The sequence below is a fragment of the Astatotilapia calliptera genome, chromosome 12 (genome assembly GCF_900246225.1).
Source record: "Astatotilapia calliptera chromosome 12, fAstCal1.2, whole genome shotgun sequence".
NCBI lineage: Eukaryota > Metazoa > Chordata > Actinopteri > Cichliformes > Cichlidae > Astatotilapia > Astatotilapia calliptera.
Window position 1 is genome coordinate 8,261,597 of NC_039313.1, and position 22,372 is coordinate 8,283,968.

The 22,372-nt window shown below is 41.3% G+C and overlaps 1 long non-coding RNA gene across 2 annotated transcripts; it reads right to left on the reverse strand.

Annotated features, from left to right (window-relative positions):
• Window positions 1–2,230: 2,230 nt before the first annotated feature.
• LOC113034206 (uncharacterized) lies at window positions 2,231–22,372 on the reverse strand. Of its 2 annotated transcripts, none has more exons than XR_003274133.1 (3): window positions 19,325–22,372; window positions 17,273–17,400; window positions 2,231–3,038 (listed from the first exon to the last, which is right to left on the reverse strand). It is a non-coding gene; the product is annotated as an uncharacterized LOC113034206 (long non-coding RNA). The 2 variants fall into 2 exon arrangements; XR_003274134.1 differs by lacking the exon at window positions 2,231–3,038 and adding an exon at window positions 3,973–4,555.

Sequence of the window (22,372 nt, forward strand, 5' to 3'; positions counted from 1 at the left end):
TAACTCAACAAAACTAACAAAAATATATGCGTGAGGAGCGTAACATAATTTGAAAAGAAGCTTACCAAATGGACAAACCCAAAAATCTGAAAGAAAATTTTTATTTTCAGGTAACGCTGTCGTTTTCTTCCGTAATCTAAAGGTTTTAGATTTTGTTTAGGTTAAAGTGAATTTAAAAAACAAAAGAGACAAAAAAAGCTATCATATCTTTTTGTCTTTTCTTAATGCCGCGTTGTCGTTCTTGCGACAATAAAATGGCACGACTGTGTGTGTGTGTGTGTGTGTGTGTGTGTGTGTGTGTGTGTGTGTGTGTGTGTGTGTGTGTGTGTGTGTCAATCAAAATTTGGACACAAGATGGCGGTAGACGACACGAAATAACCGGGTACGTCAGTCATTTTCTTCTACCCAAAGTGAGAAAACAGATCATCTCAGCAGAGCAGGTGTTTGTTTTTCTAAGAGTTTTACGTATATCTTTGTGTTTGGTTGGTTGTTTTTATTTACGTGTTTATTGTACTGATGAAGACCAGCCATGTGAATAATGGCAGCCTGGATTCTGTTAGGCCGAAAGCAAACAGTGACAATGATCAGAATAAGAAACAAAGATGTCATGCTGTCACTTCTATGATCCACCTTTTTTTTTCTTTAAACACTGCTACACAGCTGTGTGTACATCCATCCATCTAGTACATAGTGTTCTTTGAGAACTGCGTGGGCCACTGGGGCAAAAGGGCAAGAGCTAGAAAAGATGCAGGGAACTGAGGGTGTGGAAGCTGGTCTTCTCTTCATCTTTGGGGAAGGTGATGGGATGCTGACCCCAGGCAGATGGTGATGAAAGAATTGTGTGTGTTGTTTCATTCACCCCCTCCGCTACACTTCAAACTAAGTCATCAATTAAATGCATCCTTACAACCGTTCCCTCCATGCTGCCCATTGAATAGGCAGATCTTCTGGGCTCAGTCTGTGGCTCTACCATTTTCTCTTAAAGACAGTGTTGCTAACCAATAACACTTATCTGGTTATTAAACTGGCTATGTTTTTATTCTAATATTCAGAACAGTCTTTGAGGATTCTGGAAAGAAGTCTTTTTAACCTTTTATAATTTCCAAATATCTCTTGTGTATATTTTGGGAAAACAGTTTGTTACCTCTGTGCCATAAATTTTACTATGAGAAGCTACACACCTCCCTCTCCCAAGCCACCTCCTCCAGTTTGTCCGGGGGGACACAAAGGCATTCCTAGGCCAGCTGAGAGATATAACCTCTCCAGCATTTTCTGGGTCTGCTTCAGGGCCTCCTCCCAGTGGGACATGCCCGGGACACCTCACTCAGGAGGTGCCCAGGAGGCATCCTTGTCAAATGCCTGAACCACCTCAACTGGCTCCTTTCGATGTGAAGGAGCAGCAGCTCTACTCTGAGCCCCTCCCGGATGACCAAACTTCTAGCCCTATCTCTAAGGGAGAGGCCAGCCAGCCTTCGGAGGAAGCTTTTTCCACTGCTTGTATTCGCAGTGTTGTTCTTCAGACACTACCCAAAGCTTGTGACCATAGATGAGGGTAGAGACAAAAATTGACCGATAAATTGAGAGCTTCACTTTTATACTCAGCTCTATCTTCACCACTATGGACCTGTACAGTGTCAGCATCACTGCAGCCACAGCACCAATTGGTCTGTTGATCTCCTGCTCCCTTCTCCTGTCACTTGTGAACAAGACCCCAAGATACTTAAACTCCTCCACTTAGGGCAGGGACTCGTCCCTGAGTGGGCACTCCACCCTTCTTCTTCTTGAGCATCAGATTTCTAGGTGCTGATTGTCATTCCCACCGCTTCACCCTCGGCTGCAAACTATTCCAGTGCAAGCTGGAGGCCATCACCCAATGAGGCCAACAGAACCACATCATCTGCGAAAAGCAGAGATAAGATTCTGAGACCACATAAGTGAAAGCCTTCCACCACTTAGCTGTGCCTAGAAATTCTGTCCATAAAAATTACAAACAGAATTGGTACAAAGGGCAGCCCTGGCGGAGCCCATCACGCACGAGGAATGAGTCTGACTTATTGCCGGCTATGCGGACAAACTCTTGCAACAGTTCTATAAGGATCAAATGGCCCGTAGCAATGGGCCCCATACTCCCGGAGCAACCCGCAGTACACCCAGGGGGACACAGTTGAATGGCTTCTGCAAGTCCACAAAACACATGTAGACTGGTTGGGCAAACTCCCATTCACCCTCAAATTTTCTTGACAGGATAAAGAGCTGGTCCAGTGTTCCACGACCCGGACAAAAACTGCATTGTTCCTCCTTTATCCAAGGTTCGACTAACAGACGAACTCTCCTTTCCAGCACCCTGGCATAGACTTTCCCAGGGGGGCTTAGGAGTGTGATCCCTGAACACAACTTCCAGTCCCATTTCTTAAAGATGTGAACCACCACCCCGGTCTGCCAATCCAGAGGTACCGCTTCATGTTTCATTGCAATTTTGTAGAGGCATGTCAACCAAAATAGCTCAGGGTGAACCTCATCCACCCCAGGGGTTCTGCCACCAAGGAGTGCCTTGGTGGCAGAACCCCTGCCTTAGTGACCTCACCTCAGCCAAGTTGTCCCCCTTGTCTCCAGTCTCTGTTTCCTACGAGGAAGACTTGCCAGTGGGATTAAGGAGGTCGTCGAAGTATTCATTCCACCGCCTGACAATGTTCTCAGTCAAAGTAAGCAGCGCTCCACCCACACGACACACAGGGCAGGTAGAGCACCACTTTCTCCTAAGTAGCCTGACAGTTTACCAGAATCTCTTTGAGGCAATCTGCAAATCCTTTTCCAGGGGTTACCACCACGACAGGCACCAACCACTTTGCAGCTGCAGCTCAGTGTAGCTGCTTTGGCAATGGAAGTGCTGAACATGATCCATTTGGACTTAATCTCCACAGTCTCCCTTAGGGACTCCCTATTAACAGGACAAGCCTCTGTCAGAACCAGGCTCAGGAAGGGGTGGCCATCTGCCACAACTGCCTGGGGTGAGTGGAGGAAGACGAGATGAAGACATACTGTGGAAGAGAGCCAGAGATTATTAAGAATTAATGATTAATTGCAGATAGGTGTACATATAGTGCGTGACAAAGGTCAGTGAAGACAAAACAGTCAGTGTATCATGGGAAGCCCTCAGAAGGCTTCCCTTCTAAAGGGGCAGGTAAAATGCATACTATTGTATAATACCAATTATGTAAGTGTTCTGATAAAAAATTATTTAATTATCTTTGTTTTGATGATATATAGTTCCAATATCTAAAATTTAAGAAAATACAATACTGGTATTTTTGTCATTTGCCTCTTGAATGGGCCATCAACTGTACATAAGCCCAGAATGATCACTTAATAATCCGGTCAAAATTATCACCAGTAGTAGAAGATTCCTTTAAAACTATGAAGTAGATGGCCCAGAGTAACATGTAACACGTTAAAAAAAAAAAAAAAAAACCCAAAATAATTATTCCAAGTATTGAGCCTTGGGGGACACCACATACGAGATAGATTAGTCCTTTTTCATCAGTACCTACTCAAGTCAGCTTGGTTCGACTTGAGTCGACTCAGTTTTTAGGGTGGTAGTATTTAATTAAGTGGTAATTAGGTGGTAGTACCTGGTATCAGGTACTTTTTTTAGTACCTACTCAGCTTAGGTTCCAAGCAACCTGAGGCGATACAAAAATGTATACAAAATACTCCAATCTCTGTTTGTTTAATACATCTCTACAGAGATTTAAATACGTAAATGTGGCTTGAGTTACACATAAATGATTTTGCTACAATTGCCTGTAGTTTTGGGACAGGCACTTGGGATAGACTAACTTGTGTAATCCTGTGGGTGGGTCGTTGGTGTTCACAGATATTATGGTTTTATATTTTGTTATTGTTTTTAGTATTAATTTCATTTCAAAGTTTTATTTTCAGTTTAGTCTTAGTTTTGAAAATGTGTATGCTCATTTCAATTTAATTTTTGTTGTTTGAAAAGTATTTCACTTTATTTGAGTTTTGATTAGCTTTGTGATGTTTTCAGCCACAAGATTTATGACGTTTACAACAGGCTTTACGGTGCAAATGCTTTGTTACAGGGACATGCTAGACTCAGTAAATATATTAACCAAATGATGATACGTATTTTATTTGTTTGTTTCACATTTGGTTTTTATTTTTATTCTACTAAGGCTTGTGACTACATAATCTTAACTCAGTTATGAAGCAATATTGTGAATGTTGCCAATTTTGTAAAAGCTCAGCAATCTGAGCACTGCACACAACACTGCTTAAGAGCATAGAGCTTAATATTGCCCCTTTTACTGTTCAGGTTTCCGATGGTCTTTGTGTCCCTCCTGGTTTTCTTCCTCACATCTTCACTGCTTAACCAAAAGAGCTGCTGAATGTACATTAGCCTGCGCTGCTCCTCCCTCTCTCTATACCATTAGAATAGCTGTTGCAGGCTGTGTTGCTATGGTGACATACTCCCCTTTTCCTCTCCAATGTCGGATCCATTTGGAATGGTGCTCCGATAGCAAGTTCAAATCTGGGGCTGTAGAATAGAAATATTGTGGTATTGATCCCATGCAGAAAGAACTGGGAAGCATTTCAAAACTGGTGCAGTGCAGACAGATGAACATTGATGTCAATGCAACATATACACGAGATCTCATGTGTACCCATAAGGCTCTTTACAGCAAATAGGGAAAATGTACATCAGATAAATTTTATTTATATAGCATCAAATCCCAAGAGGCACTGTAAGGTAAAGACCCTAAAATAATACAGAGGAAACCCCTAACCCTAATCCCAACAATCAGATGACCCCCTTTTGAGCATACTTTGCAAGAATGGGAAGGAAAAAGTCAGAGAGGAGGAAACAGGAATGGGAGGAAGACAGGATGAAGACACGCTATGGAAGAGAGCCAGAGATTAATAATACCCAACGACTGAATTCAGATTGGTCTATGTGGTAAAAACACATAGTTGGGGAAAAATGTTAAAACAGTGAATGAATATGAACTTGTTCATGTTACCACATTCACAAAATCTTCAGAAAATCAGTGTGAGGGACCAAGCAGCCAAGGCATAGGGGACACAGGGAAAAAAATGTCTTCAAAAAGGGTTTTTTCTGTTCTATTTTAACCCTCAAAAAAGTTCAAAAGAGAAAATTCAAAAACATAATTAGCTGGCCCATAAAAGAGGTCAATTAAATATAACTTTACAAAAAGTAATGTCCAGAAACTTAAATAAAGTGGACACAACTCACAAACTGACCTAATTAGGGTAGCTTTTATAGTGGTTTGTCCGCCACACTATGAAGTCTGGGATATGTTGGGCCATGGAGGATACACGGACCCATCCTTAAAATACAGGGACGCATTTGAGGGCCGCATTTCGAGCAGCCTTTGAATTGGGACAGCCTTTGTCGCGTTGCTGTGATGTAATCGGCCTTAAAAATCGGCCTTTAAGGCTGCAGACCCTGAATTGGGATACAGCCATAGACTCTTGGATGTGTCCAACAGATTGACAGGTGGTGGGATATGGTGTATACTGGTGCAGTAAACTTAGAGTTTAAAACTTGTGATTTTAATACACCATGTTTCTAAGATGTTTGTACTGTCAAGTGAATCTAAAAGAAGGAAATTCGAGGTCATACAAGTTATTATGTCTTTAAGACATTCCAGTAGTTTAATTAATTGGTGTGTGTGTCATTTGACTTCATTGACAGATAAGTCTGGGTATCATCTGCATAAAAATGAAAACGTATGTACTGTGCCTTCTAATAATACTACCCTCAGGGAGCATGTATGAAGTACAGGTCCCAGTACAGGACCCTGTTGAACTCCATAATTAACCTTAGTGTGTGAAGAGGACTGTTTACGTGGAAAAGATTTGGAGTCTATCAGACAAATACAATTAAAACCACGAGAGCTCAGTACCTTTAAAACCACATGACTTTCTGATCCTCCTCCTTTTACACATTGAAATCTAGAGCAATGTCTGAACATATTTTCTTTAAAACTATGAAATATTAAAGCCTGAAATTACCATCAGAATGAATTAGAATGGGATTTGTACAGCTTGTGGTATATATATATACCACAAGCTGTACAAATCCCATATATATATGTGTGTGTGTGTGTGTGTGTGTGTGTGTGTGTGTGTGTGTGTGTGTGTGTGTGTGTGTGTGTGTGTGTGTAGCACAAATTAGAAGAATTCATCATTTGATAATTTTATGCTTTATATGTAACAATTGTACCTTTTTTTTTAAAGCAAATAGGATATGGTTCAGCTGAAAATGTTTTACCTGGGATTAGAGTGACCCACATCTTGAAAATGAAATAATCCACTTATTTAACTATTTTCTGATTTATAATTAGAGTGCCATCTGGAAAATGCAGTATATTGCTTCAATTGTACCAGACAATCTACCAATATCTTTGTTTTTGTGATATTTATCTATTTTCTCAGTTGAATGAAAATGACACTTTCTTCATTTTTGTGACTAAGAATTTCATGCTAAAAAGCATTCCCCATGATTTATTTTGTAAAATTGTGTAATTCAACTATATACCATTCAGAAAATGTCACTATTTGTCTTGTGGAAGTTGCAATTTTTTATATTGAAAAGCCAATTTAGGAATATTTAATAGCAAATGGCCTGTATTTATATAGCGCTTTACTAGTCCCTAAGGACCCCAAAGCGCTTTACATATCCAGTCATCCACCCATTCACACACACATTCACACACTGGTGATGGCAAGCTACATTGTAGCCACAGCCACCCTGGGGCGCACTGACAGAGGCGAGGCTGCCGGACACTGGCGCCACCGGGCCCTCTGACCACCACCAGTAGGCAACGGGTGAAGTGTCTTGCCCAAGGACACAACGACCGAGACTGTCTACATATATATATATATATATATATATATTAGGGGTGCAACGGTACTCGTATCGATATTGAACCGTTTGATACAGTGCTTTCGGTTGGCTACGCATATGTATCGAACAATACAAAAATGTTTATTTGTTTTATCAACTTTTCTTCTGACGATGCTGTCCGTGTTGAGAACTCAGTGGATCTGCGTTCGACTACTCCCCCTAGACTGCACTGTCGAGCGCAGATCCACTGAGCGCAGCACAAGCTAGCAAGACAGAAGCTCGTTGCAACATGGCAAATTGAACCTCCCCCACCCTCATTCAGATCTGGCGTTTGGAATTATTTTCCAAACGCCGTCCAGCCCCACGCACGGGGCAGTCCACGGTAGCTTGTTAACGGAGATTTGCCGTGTTGTGGCATTAACCTCATTTCAGATTAACGCTGACAGCACTAGTGGGAACACAATGAATATGACTGCACATTTACGCCGACATCATCCTAGTGCAAAGACAGGTGGAAGCAGACAAAAACAACAAGCACGCATGCTACAAACTTTACCCAAGTCATTTAGACAGCCGTTAGCACATGATTCTCCTTATGGGGACCTGATATGTTTAATATGCTGCTGAGAATATAGCCCAGAAGAAGCGTATAGTATAGCTTTTATTTTGGAAAGAGACATTTCTCTGTAATAAACTCTCTTTTCCAAAGATGAATGATTTCTCGATCAGATAGATTTATTTTTTTCTTACTTTGTTGTTTCAGCAACATTAAATTTAAAAACGGTACTTTTGAGTTAAAATATATATATATAATTTTAATAAATGACAAATTAAAAAACCATGAACATTTTTTTGTATCGAAAAAATATTGAACCATGACACCAAAGTATCGAACTGAACCGTGAATTTTGTATATATATATATATATATATATATATATATATATAAGGGGTATGATCGATGTGGCAGTTCCAAATGGCAGCAGCATCAGAGAAAAGGAACACGAGAAGCTGGAGAAATACCAAGGGCTCAGAGAAGAGCTCGAGAGGATGTGGAGGGTGAAGGTAACGCTGGTCCCCGTGGTAATCGGAGCACTAGGTGCGGTGACTCCCAAGCTAGGCGAGTGGCTCCAGCAGATCCCGGGAACAACATCGGAGATCTCTTTAAAAGTATTCGGCCCCCTTGAACTTTTCAACATTTTGTCACATTACAGCCACAAACATGAATAAATTTTAATGGAATTCCACGTGAAAGACCACTACAAAGTGGTGTACACTTGAGAAGTGGAACGAAAATCATACATGATTCCAAACATTTTTTACAAATAAATAACTGAAAAGTGGGGTGTGCGTAATTATTCAGCCCCCTGAGTCAATACTTTGTAGAACCACCTTTTGCTGCAATTACAGCTGCCAGTCTTTTAGGGCAGTGGTCCCCAACCTTTTTTGCGCCACGGACCCGATTTATGCCCAACAATATTTTCACGGACTGGCCTTTAAGGTGTGGCGGATAAATACAACAAAATAAAACTAGTACCGGTACCGAAAAAAAGATTTATTCATAACACACGTGAAAAGACCCAGGAAAACCGAGTTAACGATAAAAACGATAACAAAATAACGCTGAAAAACGATAAAAACCCTGAAAACCATACATTTCACACCTGAGCCTCAACTCTTGCGGCCCGGCACCAAACGACTCACGGACCGGTACCGGTCCGAGGCCCGGGGGTTGGGGACCACTGTTTTAGGGTATGTCTCTACCAGCTTTGCACATCTAGAGACTGAAATCCTTGCCCATTCTTCTTTACAAAACAGCTCCAGCTCAGTCAGATTAGATGGACAGTGTTTGTGAACAGCAGTTTTCAGATCTTGCCACAGATTCTTGATTGGATTTAGATCTGGACTTTGACTGGGCCATTCTAACACATGGATATGTTTTGTTTTGAACCATTCCATTGTTGCCCTGGCTTTATGTTTAGGGTCATTGTCCTGCTAGAAGGTGAACATCCGCCCCAGTCTCAAGTCTTTTGCAGACTCCAAGAGGTTTTCTTCCAAGATTGCCCTGTATTTGGCTCCATCCATCTTCCCATTAACTCTGACCAGCTTCCCTATCCCTGCTGACGAGAAGCACCCCCAGAGCATGGGGTTAGGTATGATTTTTGTTCCACTTCTCAAGAAGTGTACACCACTTTGTATTGGTCTTCCATGTGGGATTCCAATAAAATTGATTCATGTTTGTGGCTGTGTGTGAAAGCAAATGTGGAAAACTTCAAGGGGGCTGAATACTTTTGCAAGCCACTGTATTATCATGGTATTTGCAACTACATGAATGTACTATTCCTGTGTGATTTATTACTATTACTGAAGGTTCCTCACCATACCAATCTGAACTAGATATTTAAATCTTAATATAGCGATTGCAGCGATTTCGTATAGAAAACTATTCCGCGAGTATATAAAACAAGTCCGCGGGACCTCTGGCTAATACATCGGGTTCCGTGTCGGGCTCGTAACTGAAAACTAGCCTTACTTTGTTGTCTGGGTCAACTTTGCTAGCGAGAGACAGAGAGAGGCTTGAAAGGCTGCTCCAGCGGAGCTTATTGTTTCGGAGGAAAACACGAACACAGTGTACAGTCGAGTCTTAATAGCTTACTTACAACTGGGCTCGTCAGGCACTCTTTTTGGCTGGAGTGGTTATTATTATATTTACATGCTTCTATGTCCCCTTTCTGCTCAGTGACAGCTCGTACTTTTCGACTCTCCTTTTTCTCACTCCCTGGCGCTAACAGAAACATAAGGGGCATGGCAGTCCATTCTCCCTCCAGCACGGATTACACTGCCCATGAGGCTACATTCTTTAGGGCTATGCCTGTAACACTCTGCCTATTGCCTTCATATTAAATTATTTTTTTTTAAATATTTCTTCACGTCATTATGTGGGCCGCATGTTTGGGTTTCCACTGGTGTGGAATTACCAAAAGCCCGATCTGGCTTCCCACACCTACCCGCCGGATCGGGCTGTAAGCTCTACCTCCCCACTGCCTCCCAGAAAAGAGAAGAAGAGCAGAAGGAAGAAGAGTTGAATATTTTCTTTTCTTTCACAGTTAGCTGACTGCCTTAGCTACCCAAGTGATGTCAGTCCTTTTTAACCATAGCCAGTGACTGGTCCTCTCAGCAGTGTTAGCTAATTTTCTTATAGCCTGCCGTTGCACCTGTCCTCTGATCCCAATCTCTCTAAGCAGTTTTGCTGTTGTACTGGCAACAAAGCAGCCTCTGTCCTCTGCCTCAGCTGCCAAGTTGGCATACCGCAGCTTCTTACGCTCTAATGTTTCCTCAATTGCTTCCTCCTGTGGTACCGTCAGCTCAATGACATGCGCATGTTTTTGGGAGTTATACCAAAGGACGAGGTCTGGTCGTGGTCGCAGAGTAGTTGTTACAATCTCTGTGGGAAAAATTAGCCTCTGATCCAAGTCCACTTGCATCTGCCAATCCCAAAGGACAAGGTCCTCCCATGGTACCGTCAGCTCAATGACGTACACAAGTTTTGGGGAGTTAGACCAAAGGACGAGGTCTGGTCGCAGAGCAGTTGTTACGATCTGTGAGTCCATGACCACTTTAATTCACAATAAACTAGAGCCTTCCTTAATACTTTCATGCTGATTTACCCATGTTTATTATGCCAAAAGTAAACTATACCAAGATGGTATCATGCAGTACATTTAAAATGTATAAACATTTTAATTTAAATGGCACCCTCTTCCCACACTTCTGTTTAATGTCACTCCAGATCCAAACCAAATATAAGTTACAGTTCACAAATAAAGAAGCACTATTTTGTTATGCTTTACTGTTTATTGTGTTGATTTTCTATTCTTATTTGCTCTTAAATCTTTAATAGCTTATGTCTCATGAAACCTAGTTACTGAACTACACTGAAATTTGTTACTGCACAATACACATAGTACACACCTGTAAACCTCTATTTATACTTTCTATTCAGTTTAAAGAATTATTTTCAGCAACTTATAGCTCATTTCTTTTTCTTTTTTTTGCATAAGACATGTTTCTTTCTTGTTCTTTTTATAAACCATCACTGGAAGTTAAAGTATTTTCCTCAATCACTAGACCTGGTGAAGTCTGATTGTTTCTGTGGGATCTTCACTGTATTAACCATGGTTCTCCCTACTTCTCAGACTCCCCAGTGTCATCCAGCCTGCTCATCAGCCATCTACTGACCGCCACTGATACTTTCATCATCCTTCATGACCAAGTACCTAGCTGCTTGCCCACTGCCTTCCAAGCCCCATTCCCTGTTCTTTCACATGCTTTCCTGTTATCCTTCATTCACCTCTAAAGACTTAGTTTTAAAATACAAATAAATGTAAACATAAATCTACAACAACATCTGTCATCAGAGGGAAGATAATCTAAAGCCTTACTTTTGCATTGCTCTTGTACATTTAGTCCACAGTTATTTTACAATATCTGTTTCATTTTATGAAATAAGATGAGTGACAAATTAAAGGTGTTGAGCCACCACATTCTGCCAGTACAGATTCAGTGAGCCTTACAAATAATTTTGTAATTCTCTGGAACTCCGTTGGAGGAATGATATACCGTTCTTCCAAAATATATTCATTTGGTCTTTTGATTATGGTAATGGAGAGCGCTGTCCTGCTGTCTATTGTAAATAAATAATAGTAGTAACAAATAAACTATTCAAAAACCTCAGTTAAAGAAAACAATCTCAAGCAGCTAACACGTGATATGCATATATACTACATTATTTTGGACACTTTTTTTGAGTTTTTACACATTTTTTTAAAAAATATATTTTATTCCAGTTTTTAATGCAGGACTTTAACATTTTTTATGTTCTTTTAATTTCACTGTCTACAAAAAAATAAGTGCACATAATGTCATGGGATTTTCACGTTTGTGAAATGTATTCGTATTTGCTCAGCTACATTTAGCTAAGGGCTCGAGTTACTGTTACATCTTCACTGACCATGATAAGTACCCGAACAGTAATCCATAATTCCTGTGTGCTATGAGAATGTAGGATTTTTGGCTTCTGAAAATTCTTTTCCAGAGTCTTGGCAATCAGAGGAGTGACATTAAAAAGTAATTTTATTAATTTAACGATTTCTTCCTACAAAACACATAAGCTGGCTGAAAACCAGACTGAATCCTGTAATCACTTCAGATAGGAAACAAATGTCCACTACATAAAGCCTGATGACAAACAAATACTGTTCAAAATGTGTGCTCATGCTGAATTAAAGATTACATACATGCAGTACTTTTAGTGGAGAAAAATGAGTGAAGGACAAATAAGACATGGTACAGATGAAAACAATTTAGTTCAATCAAAGTCCTACTGAGTTTAGGTTTTTTTTTGTAATAGAATATATTAGTTAGTCCTTTTTTTGCAGTCCCATGATAAGGGAGCAAATGCGATCTTCAGGGTGCAGCTTCACAATGACATGACTGCTAAACAATTACCACAAATAAACTAAGATGTACTGTCACAGTATATCTGAAGCAGCAGCTGTTGTGATTTGGAGCTATATAAATAAAATGGAGTCAACAATTTGTGAGATGATTCATTTCAATCAAGAATCATTTGCTCTGCTTTATTCTTTAACTCATTGACACAGGCAATATTAACAATATTGCTCTCACTCATCATTTCTTTCTCCCCCCCCCCCCCAAACACCAGAAGATTCAATAAAATGAAATTAATTAATAGACCATTTATTTAGTGCTGGTGGGCCTGAAATACACTGTGTTGGACATGCAGGCCTCGGAGAAACTGTTCCCCCAAAACAATTATTTGTGGTGTTTGAGAGAACAACCAGGGACAGAGAGGTGTTCATTTCAAAGAGTTAACCCTACACAACCTCTGTGATTAAGTCCCGGAAGCGGCTGTGAGAGGAGAGTCCGGAAAAAACGAATGACGTTTGATTTATTTACCTACAGAGGTTCCAAACAGCAGGCCTAACATCAGAAAAATATCTAAATAATTTGGAGCAGCTTCCTGGCGCGTTGAATTTCGTTAAAGATAATTGTCCCGGACACGCTGACACTAAAATCCCCCGCTGAGGAAGCTGCATAGGAATTATTTTTGACCTTTAATGGTTTCATTCATTGCGCTAATCCTTGTCAACTCCATTAGTTTGGCCTGTCCTTGACTAAATGGAGCTCCGGTTGATCTAAACTGGTTAGGTCAGTACTCAGCTTCTTCCAACATGTGTGGTCCAGCAGTTCCCCGCTTTAACCCTTTCACTGGTGGCGTGTGCTGCGGCTCCGTCAGGAAGTCTGTTTTCTTTTCTCTCGCTTTAACACAACACGCGGACGAAAACTACTCCAGTTGGTTAATAACTGTGCGACATTAAAGGTGCCGGTGCTGGCTGTGCCAAGTGCCTCGAGAAACCATGAAGCGTAGGAAGAGCATTCGAATCCCGACGTTGCTTTAGCTTTCCACTCCGCCGGAAAACATAGTTCCTCAGCAGTACACGGTTCACGTTGGCATGTTGCTATGGTTACGAACTCCTATACGTCTGTAACAAAACTAGAATGTACACAGCGCGGACTGATATGTGTGCGTGGGGAGTGGGGTTGCATTTAGGTCCTTGTAAATTGACGCTGTGTTCACGTAATTTAGGATTTTTATTGTAAAAACGCCGCAGAAATGTTGTAGTAGGAACTGTGAAAATTGACACCATTAACAAAGAGTGGTTTAGGTTTGCTGAAGGTTTATTGATATTTATTTCAGGAGAATAGGGCTGAGCCAGTCACGAACAGAGATTAACAAATGCGGGATATCATGTATTCGAGTATTCGGCCATTTTACTATTTAAAAACTCCGATTGCTGGCTTGTCTGATTATACCTATGATTATTCCTCTTCAGCGAATGAAAGTTTAACCTATTACCAAATTACTAAGTACAAAGCTGGAAGTAACAGTATGTTTTTGTAGATCTATTTTCAAAACACAAACCCTCATAAATCCTTACACAATTTTCTCCTCTGCTCTGTTCAGAAATATTAGTCAGGACTCAGACTATATGTATTATTGTAGAATATAAAGCGCCTTGAGGCGACTGTTGTTATAATTCGGCGGTGTATAAATAAAACTGAATTAAATGGACTGGCTCCTGCTTTTTCTAGGCTCCTGTATTTCCTACCTTTCGTTACAACGTGAATGCAGCATGGTGTTACCACGATTAGGCTACAGTCCTCGGAATGCCAGGAGGCCAAACCCCGCCCCTCGCGAAATTTTTTTTATTCAGAACACACCCCTGCGCGACTGCATGGAGGGGGGGAGGGGGGGATTTGGGGCACAGGATGTTTGAACTATTTTATTCACAGATGTAGTAGTATACGGATGATTATCAGGACCCATAAAACATACAAAAAAAACCCGTGAATGTTTTTGATTCCCTGTTCTGCATACAACCATATCAAACAACATGGTCTGCTGGTCTGCACATGTTTTCATAATCAGAGATTTTGTTGGGGTTTTTTTTTTTTTTTAATTTAATTTTTTTTTTTTACCAGTGTTGTGGACAACAAACAGTGGCATAGTCTAGAAGTCAAATGATGTTCACTCTCCTCTCATTAATAAAAATTTAATAATAAACACAGCAACTACACAGGATCAGGTTTGATGTACTGTTGCCTCTTTAAATAGAACCTAGGTTAAAGTTGTCATAGCTCCGTCACTAGAGCATCAAAATGAATGACACTTTGTAAAGTTACACTCATTTTGTACCCTCAAGTATGAAATGAATGAAATTTCTGTTTTTTCTCTTAGAAATTAATTGTTTTCTACATTTATATATAAAAAATCAACTGATGCGTTAAATTATACATTATAACCTTGCTATCTTCTTTCCTAAATCTTGATTTATTTCTGTACCCCTACAGTTGTTTTGTGACCCAATTCAGGTGCAGTAACTATGGAACTATTGCTTTTTTTTTTTACTCAACTTATGCTATTTACACAATAATGCATCAGTCTCAGCATTTTGATTTACACACAAACACATACATAAAAATTATTTTCATGCTGAATAACCTACAGGCCCTGAAGACAAGTTTCTCCACTATAATTAAATTCTTTAATTAAAGGTGTAAGAGACCATGCTCAAATGAATTAATTGTTTAATAAGACCAAAGTTATAAATAAACACACTTTTTCCCCCAGAGTAATTAGTTTATACCACAAAACCCAATTTTCAGCTTTTCATGTATTTTGCACCTGGGATTTTTGCAGAGTTGAAATGCTCATGTGCCTGTCTCTAAACACTTTGGGTTAGCTTCTGTTGGGTTGTAAATAAAATAGATGTGACAGTCAACAACAAAAGGTTCAGACATTGTTCATAGTGCATGTTTGAGGTACATTTTTCATTAAATAATGAACACAATTCAGTGGGCTCCATAGAAGATATAAACAAAGTATTGATCCTATTGTGCTAGTATGAGTCTGATTGCAATAGCAGCATACTGCTTTACACAAAGCACTAAGAGTTACAGAGAATGAGGTCATGTTGACCCAGAAATCAGAAAATCAGATAAATGAACCACAAATACAACAACCTTGCCAGTGTCTTCAAACTAACCTATGATGACAAAAACTAACCGGGTTATTGTCATGTCATAGCAGCAGATATACATTGACTTATGACTATCATAACACAGAAAACAGCAGAACCCTCAAACACCAGCACACAGAACACCCAAATGAAAGAGCACATCCAGATATCTGTAATGATAAACATGAAACGATACTTGGTTTCTCACTTTCTCTTACAGTGTTTTAAGATATTTCTTAAATGTTCGCTAACTGTTTTTTCCAAGCATTAATACTCTTGTTGTGTTACATCAGTCCCAGAGCCAGCATTTATGGTCATATTTAAGCACTTGGTCACAAAATACAATCTTATACTACTCTCTCATAAAAAGTATGCTGCTTTTATTTTATGCTACTATGTGAAAGTTCAAGATTCCAAACACTATAACGTACCTACACTGAGCATCATTACACCTAGCTGCAAAGCTAAAATGCTGCATATTTATAAACACAGAATTATAAAATTACAGCTATATAGATTTCAAATACTAGCCATATTTTTCCATTTGCCTTAAGTAGCAATTTGCAATGCAAGCTTTTTATTTTATTAAATCTATTTTATTAAAGTAATAGACACAATTGACATGAGTCATTTATAGATTTTCAGCATAAAAGCAACAAAGTAAATCAGAAAACTTGTTTTATGGAAAAGGTTTAGTGTGTTATTTTAATCAGTCCAAAAGGATTAATTTTCCTTTTTGTATTATAGCAGTAAAGTGCAATGGAATACACACATACAAATACAATAAATACTACCGCTAAATATTGCATTTGTAAGTAGGAAAAAGCATGGGACATAAATCACAAAAGTCGCAATGCAAAAATATTCTAATGGAATCCCTTTAAATAATAATGATCCACACATCAGCATGTCTGACTGCCTTCACAATGGCTTTTTGTTCTGACTCTGCTGCAGGCTTAATTCTTAGGATCCAAGTGTCTTACTCGAAGTCACCTGAGCAGCAGTGAGATGGCTACTGTAAGTCTGAGTTAGGACAGCCCGTCACTACCTCTGTGGGCTTTCACATGCAGATGTGACTTTTTGAAACGCTTGGATTCATGAGTTGATGAAATCACACCTTTTCCATGTTGCAGGCTTGCATTTCCACATGACTAAGCAAACATTGCCTACGTTGTTTTCCTGACAGAGCCAGAGTTGTGTCCTGCTGCTACTGCCCCTGACTGATCACATGATCTGTACATGGGCGGAGCTAGAACACACATGGGGGCTGATGAATTCTTGCAACTGTGATTGGCTCAGAGTCACAATGTGACACATTGATGCCTGGCAGTCAATACTGTTAAGGGATTTTCTTTTCCTTGAAGGCCACAAAAGCACAAATGCTCAGTGGGACAGCATGTACTTTGTATGGAGACGAAGCCAGACTGCAGTCAGCCTGATGCCACACCAACACAGGATTATGAAATTGTGACGCGGATTTTTTGAACATGAAAATACGACTCTCGCTCTCTTGCTAAAGTCTTCCCCGGTAAAGTGTTGGATAAAAACGTTTTGTCTTAGTTTAGGACCTGTCCCTGTCTGGGAGATCTGGCTGTGTGTGTTTTGGCTAAACTGAAGCTTGTCTGCAGCCCTCAGAAGAAATGTCACATGTGATTAAAAGAACGGCTTTCCAACACGTTGTTACATCAGCCAGTTTGATTAAAGATACTCTATCAACACCAGGCTGGATGAACAGCTCTGTTACACCACACTAATGAATTATAAAAAGAAAATCAACTCACAAGAGATAATGCTCCGTTTGGCTCCATTGGATGCACTGAAATCAAGTTGTTGTTGTTGTTGGTTTTAAGGTAAGTCCCATGAGAGCGGGCTGATATGTATGGTTCTTGTCTTTTATCCTTCAGCAGCACTGTTGGCAAAGAAAAAGGTGAGCTGTTATTTAGGAAGCTGCCAGTTCTTTTATTTCCTATGAAAATGAAGGGCAGGGATCCCTTCAGAGTGTGGCAACCTTTCGTTAAAGTAAGCTTGGCCTAAATCTTTCTGTGACTGCAAAAGTGTTTTTGGAAAACTCTTTGTGCTGTTACAGATCTATGAAAACTGAACAGTTCCCGAAACATAACTCCTGTTATTTCTGTCATCTTGTGTCCAGCAGCTACTTTCACTGCTGAGAAGACTCTGAAACCCCTCACAGAGATGCATTCAGGAAGTGGAGCTATTTGAGCTGCTGACGTGCTTATTTTACACAGAAATGTTGAAAAATACTCACTGAGCTAAAACCAGAGCACATTACCACACGGAATATCTGTAACTTTGTGCCATCTGTTGTACAATGTTTAGTAAAAGCTAAACTGACAAACACGGGCCATGCACCCAGAGCAAACTGCTGCTTATCTGCTCAGATTTTTATCACCATATTTTTAATGTGACTCCAAGCAGCTCAACACTTAATGACTTTAGTGCTGAACAGCTATTCTGGCATATGTCTTCTCAGTTTTTCAGTCAGAACACTATTCCATCTTTAAAAAAATATGCTTTACATGTTTCTCATTTCATATTCCTCTCACATTCACTCTGGTGTTTGTTATTTGGTATTCTTTCTTTGTTATTTGTGTATTTTTAGATTTTCTTTTTAGATTTAGATTTTCCCCCCAGTTTAATTACAAGTGAAATTTCAGTTCTGTGGCCATGAGGATGGTTTGGCCATACACTTTGTGTTTCATCAAATAGGAAACTGTACAGATTTAACGATGCATTATATTCATCACAAAGAAATTCACTCGCAGCCAGAATTTGAGAGTGAGGCTCACAGCTGGAGGTTGTTTGTGGATATTTTTCTAAGGAACAAAGAAAAACAAGAAAACACAAGTTTGAACTTTGATTTGAACACAGCCCAGATGTGTGTGGACCCGAACGGCGGTCGTCACCACTAAATATGGGCATGGAACTTCCTGCGAACCCACACACCTCCCAGACTGTCAAGCAGAGACGAAAGTGAGTGCGCGTTTCTCACATACCATCTACCGCACGTCATGGCACACAGATCCGTGCAGAAAAGAAAGGCAGTGTCATATTTATAATGCGTGACTTATGTGTCACAGTCCGGGATCACATTGGTTTAAAGTGACAGGAAGTGGGAAACACCGGCTTGCAATTCATCATGAGAAAATATCGACGGGCACGTGTTCTCGCCGTGATATTTAGCGCAAGGCAGCACCGTCCCAGCACTGGTCCCTGTACGGAGGCGGGTCTTTTCCTCCGGACAATGGCATTATTTGGGCTCCATTGGTCAGGAATGGCACATTTCACAGGCTGTTGCCCTCCTCCGAGCGTCGACACAGCGCCTCCAGTGAGCCCAGCCGCCTTTAACCTTTTCCCACCCCAACCGTTACCCGCCCACACCACACCGACACATGCTACCGGGACCGGTGCAGCCATACGTGTCTGTGCCCACCGAGGGTCTGGGAACCAGTTATGTCCACGCTGCAGGAATACACATTCCACACTTCCTCGGCTGTTATTGCACCCGCATGTGTTTGAAGTGAGGGTGGTCCCGCTGCGAACACCATACTCTAGTCCACCGTCAGCTGCCATTTTCTGGGACACTGATGGAACAAGTTGCTGACTGCAGCTCTAAGTCGTCATTCCTCGCAAGCACCATAACACGATGTAGCACCTCACAGGCGGGTAATGAAAAATTTGTGAATGAATAAGAGAATTTGTGCTCATTGTTAAAATTAAACTATACAATGACGTTCCATTGGTATGTGACCAATCCCGAAAGTGATGAGATAATATTTCCACCAATAAGAACACAGATAGGCACAGAAACGTACCAATTGGAAGCTGGCATGCAAATAAGGAATTTGTCTCGGCAAGAGCTGAATGTCAACTAGTCAAAGATGGAGTCCGGATCTGGGAGGCCGTGAGGTTGCCAATGGACGAAACAGCCTTGTTTTAACCGAGGAGCCGTTACGCCGGTGGAAACGGATGTGTGCGTGGGAGATAGATGGTGACGGCTCGGACGGTTTTCCCACTGAAGTGCTTCAACTTGGTTCCGTTGTGCTTCTTCAGTGTGTTAAGGACCGGCCCTGCCTCCGTCAGGTACCGTTGTCTGCGGGGGGAGAGAATCCAGCCACTGCTGCAGGCGGGGTAGCGTGGAGCTCGCAAACAGACGTGGATGTCGGTGGGTGTGATTGGCCGTGGAGAGGTTTCACCGCCTCTCCTAGCTTAAAACTGTCGAGCACTTATTGTACGTTTGTGTATGAGAGGGGGGAGGCGTAGATTGCGGGCAAAGTGAGAACACGCGTCTTAGAGAGCGTGATTAACAGGCGGGTGCAAGTAATCTTTGCCAACGGAGATATGAAAACTAAGTAGTTACTATCACTGGAGCTAGTCTTCAGAAGAGCTACGGGGACACCCGGTAGTTCGCCACGGTTGTCAGCGGGGCCCAGCCCGGCTGCAAAGCAACCGTTAGTGCGAGTCCAGTTGAAGTTGTAGTAGTAGAATGCTTCAATACACACCTCGAACTTTAGAACGACCGAAGCTTCGCGCAAATTTTTCCAGACAAGTTTGTGGATGACTGGGCTTTGGTTATGCGGCAGACAACATGCAGGAACTGAAGAAACGTGTGTGAGATGGATATAGATGTATATCACACAAATTACACACAGGACGGAATGTCCTGTGTGTAATTTTATTTTGGTTTTCTTATTTTGGTTAAAATATGTTAAGAGACGTCGTTGCGTTTTTGCCGTTAACCTGACATGTAGCGTTTCTTTGGGGGCGTTTAAGTTTTTCAGCAGCAGAAGTAGAGCCGCGTGTGTTAGCTCGCGCTTCTGCTGAAGCTCTCGTTAGTTGGCGCGTGACGCGATGTGAGAGTTCAGACGGGAAAGCGAGCTTCTTCAGCTGATTGTAAACTTGTTTCAACAGTGAAAATAACAAGCCCCCTTCCCTCCCACCACTCACAAGCCCCGCCCCTCTGTTTCCTAAACGAGGAGGGTTTCAAATGGCCACTTTGGCTAAAGGGCCAGGAATAGTAGGTATTAAATGAAGGTTTGTGGTATTGTATCGCGGAATTTGCTCTTTGCCCTATATACATCTTCTCCACCCTCGTTTCCTCCAAGCGAAGTCCGCGTGCTGCCGCGTGCAGCGTCTTGCAGCTTTTAAGGTTGACCGGAACAAATGACAGGAAAGCTGCACGCATGAAACCAGCATCAGCAAATGCTGTGCTGCCATCAGTTCTGTGTTACACAGGACCCAGCGTAACAATGTCTCTCCAATTTGCATAGATTATATGCTTTCCTCCTTAGGCCTGTGTGTTTTCCGCTGTATAACCGCACGCTATTGTAAAAAGCCTGCTTGCTTTTTGCACGGCCGCGTTTGCAACCTGTTAATCCCGATAGCCGTGTGGAGGCTCGCGCTGAGCCACTGGCCTGTCTCCATAGTTTAGGAAGGCTGGAGCTGATGGCTTGCATGCGGGCTGTTCAATGGAGACCGCACGGACCGTGTTGTCCAAAGCCCTTTTTCTGTTGTACTACTGTGAAATCAGATGAGCAGTGCAATATTAAAAGGGCATTGGCTGACACCCCCACCACACGCACGCACACACCCCATCCCCCTTACACTTGTCGGTCCCCTTTTCGCGTTCGTCCAAATCTTAGATGTAACAGGACATAATGTTAGCTTTAAGGTGACTGGAGTGCTAGTTGTAAAGCTACGGCTGTGTCACAGTTTAAACTGCCCCGTCTTTACTGTGTGTGTGTGTGTGCGTGCGTGCGTGCGCGCGCAGAGGTCAGCTGCTTTGACGATGTTGCACTACTGTATCATCGCTGAAGCAGTGCAATAGTATTGTCATAGCATTCGGCCTTCGCCCTCCACTCCCAGCAGCGGGGAGACGGATGCCGACAAACGGAGGAAAATAGCGAACAAACATTTACACGAGCAGCCATAACTTACGCTCCAGCATAGTAGTTCCATGTTTGCTCGGTCCCTCAGTGAACTGTGAGGCTCAATGGAATAAAGCCTGTAATCAATTTTTCTTTATCACTTACAGTGATACAGTGAATTTCCAGTGAGAGATTAAATGCGTTTTATTTAAATTCCTAAGTAGCACGTAATGACTTTAAGTTTTACACATTTTTTTTAAAATAAAAGTCCCCTGGCTTAACGATGAATTTAGTCTTTTGTTTTTCTTGAGCTAAAAAAAAAGTTGTATTTAGGAAAGTCCCTTAAGAACCCCTGCAGGTCCCCAGGGGGCAATTTGGGAGCCAGTGGCGAAGTTCAGAGGTTATTATGACAGGAAGAGTGTGTGGCTTTCCTATTCAACATGCTGCCTTATTTCTTCAGAGCCATCCAGGGCTTCTCTCCTGGACCCCGCCTCTTTACAAAAAAAAAAGAGAACATTTTGTTCACAGGCTGCCTCAGTCTGCATTCACACCAGCTGTTCATACTAAGTAACTTTTTTTTAGGTCAACTGAGCCAACTTTTCTCACGTTTTGTTAGGAGTGAACTGTGCTTCCATGATGCGCCATTGTATGAAATCAGACTGAACTGAGACCCTCCTGGGTCAGCAGATAATCACAGGAGGGAGTGACTAAAATCACGGAAGAAGGGGAAACTGTTTTATTTGTAAAAGTCATATGATATTTACAGCACAGTCTCTAAACTCAGTGTGTGAAAGTCAGTCCGGCTCATTTAATGACACTGAGATGATTGAGAGATGATGATAATGAAAATGCAACAACTTTTTCTAATGCAGTGTGTGCTTATATTAGCACAAACCCTTTTCTTAAGTCCTGTAGACCTGGTCTTTCCAAAATGTATGAATTAACCTTAAAGATTTTAATGTGTAAGAAATGTGCTTAGTCTTGATTTATGTCCAG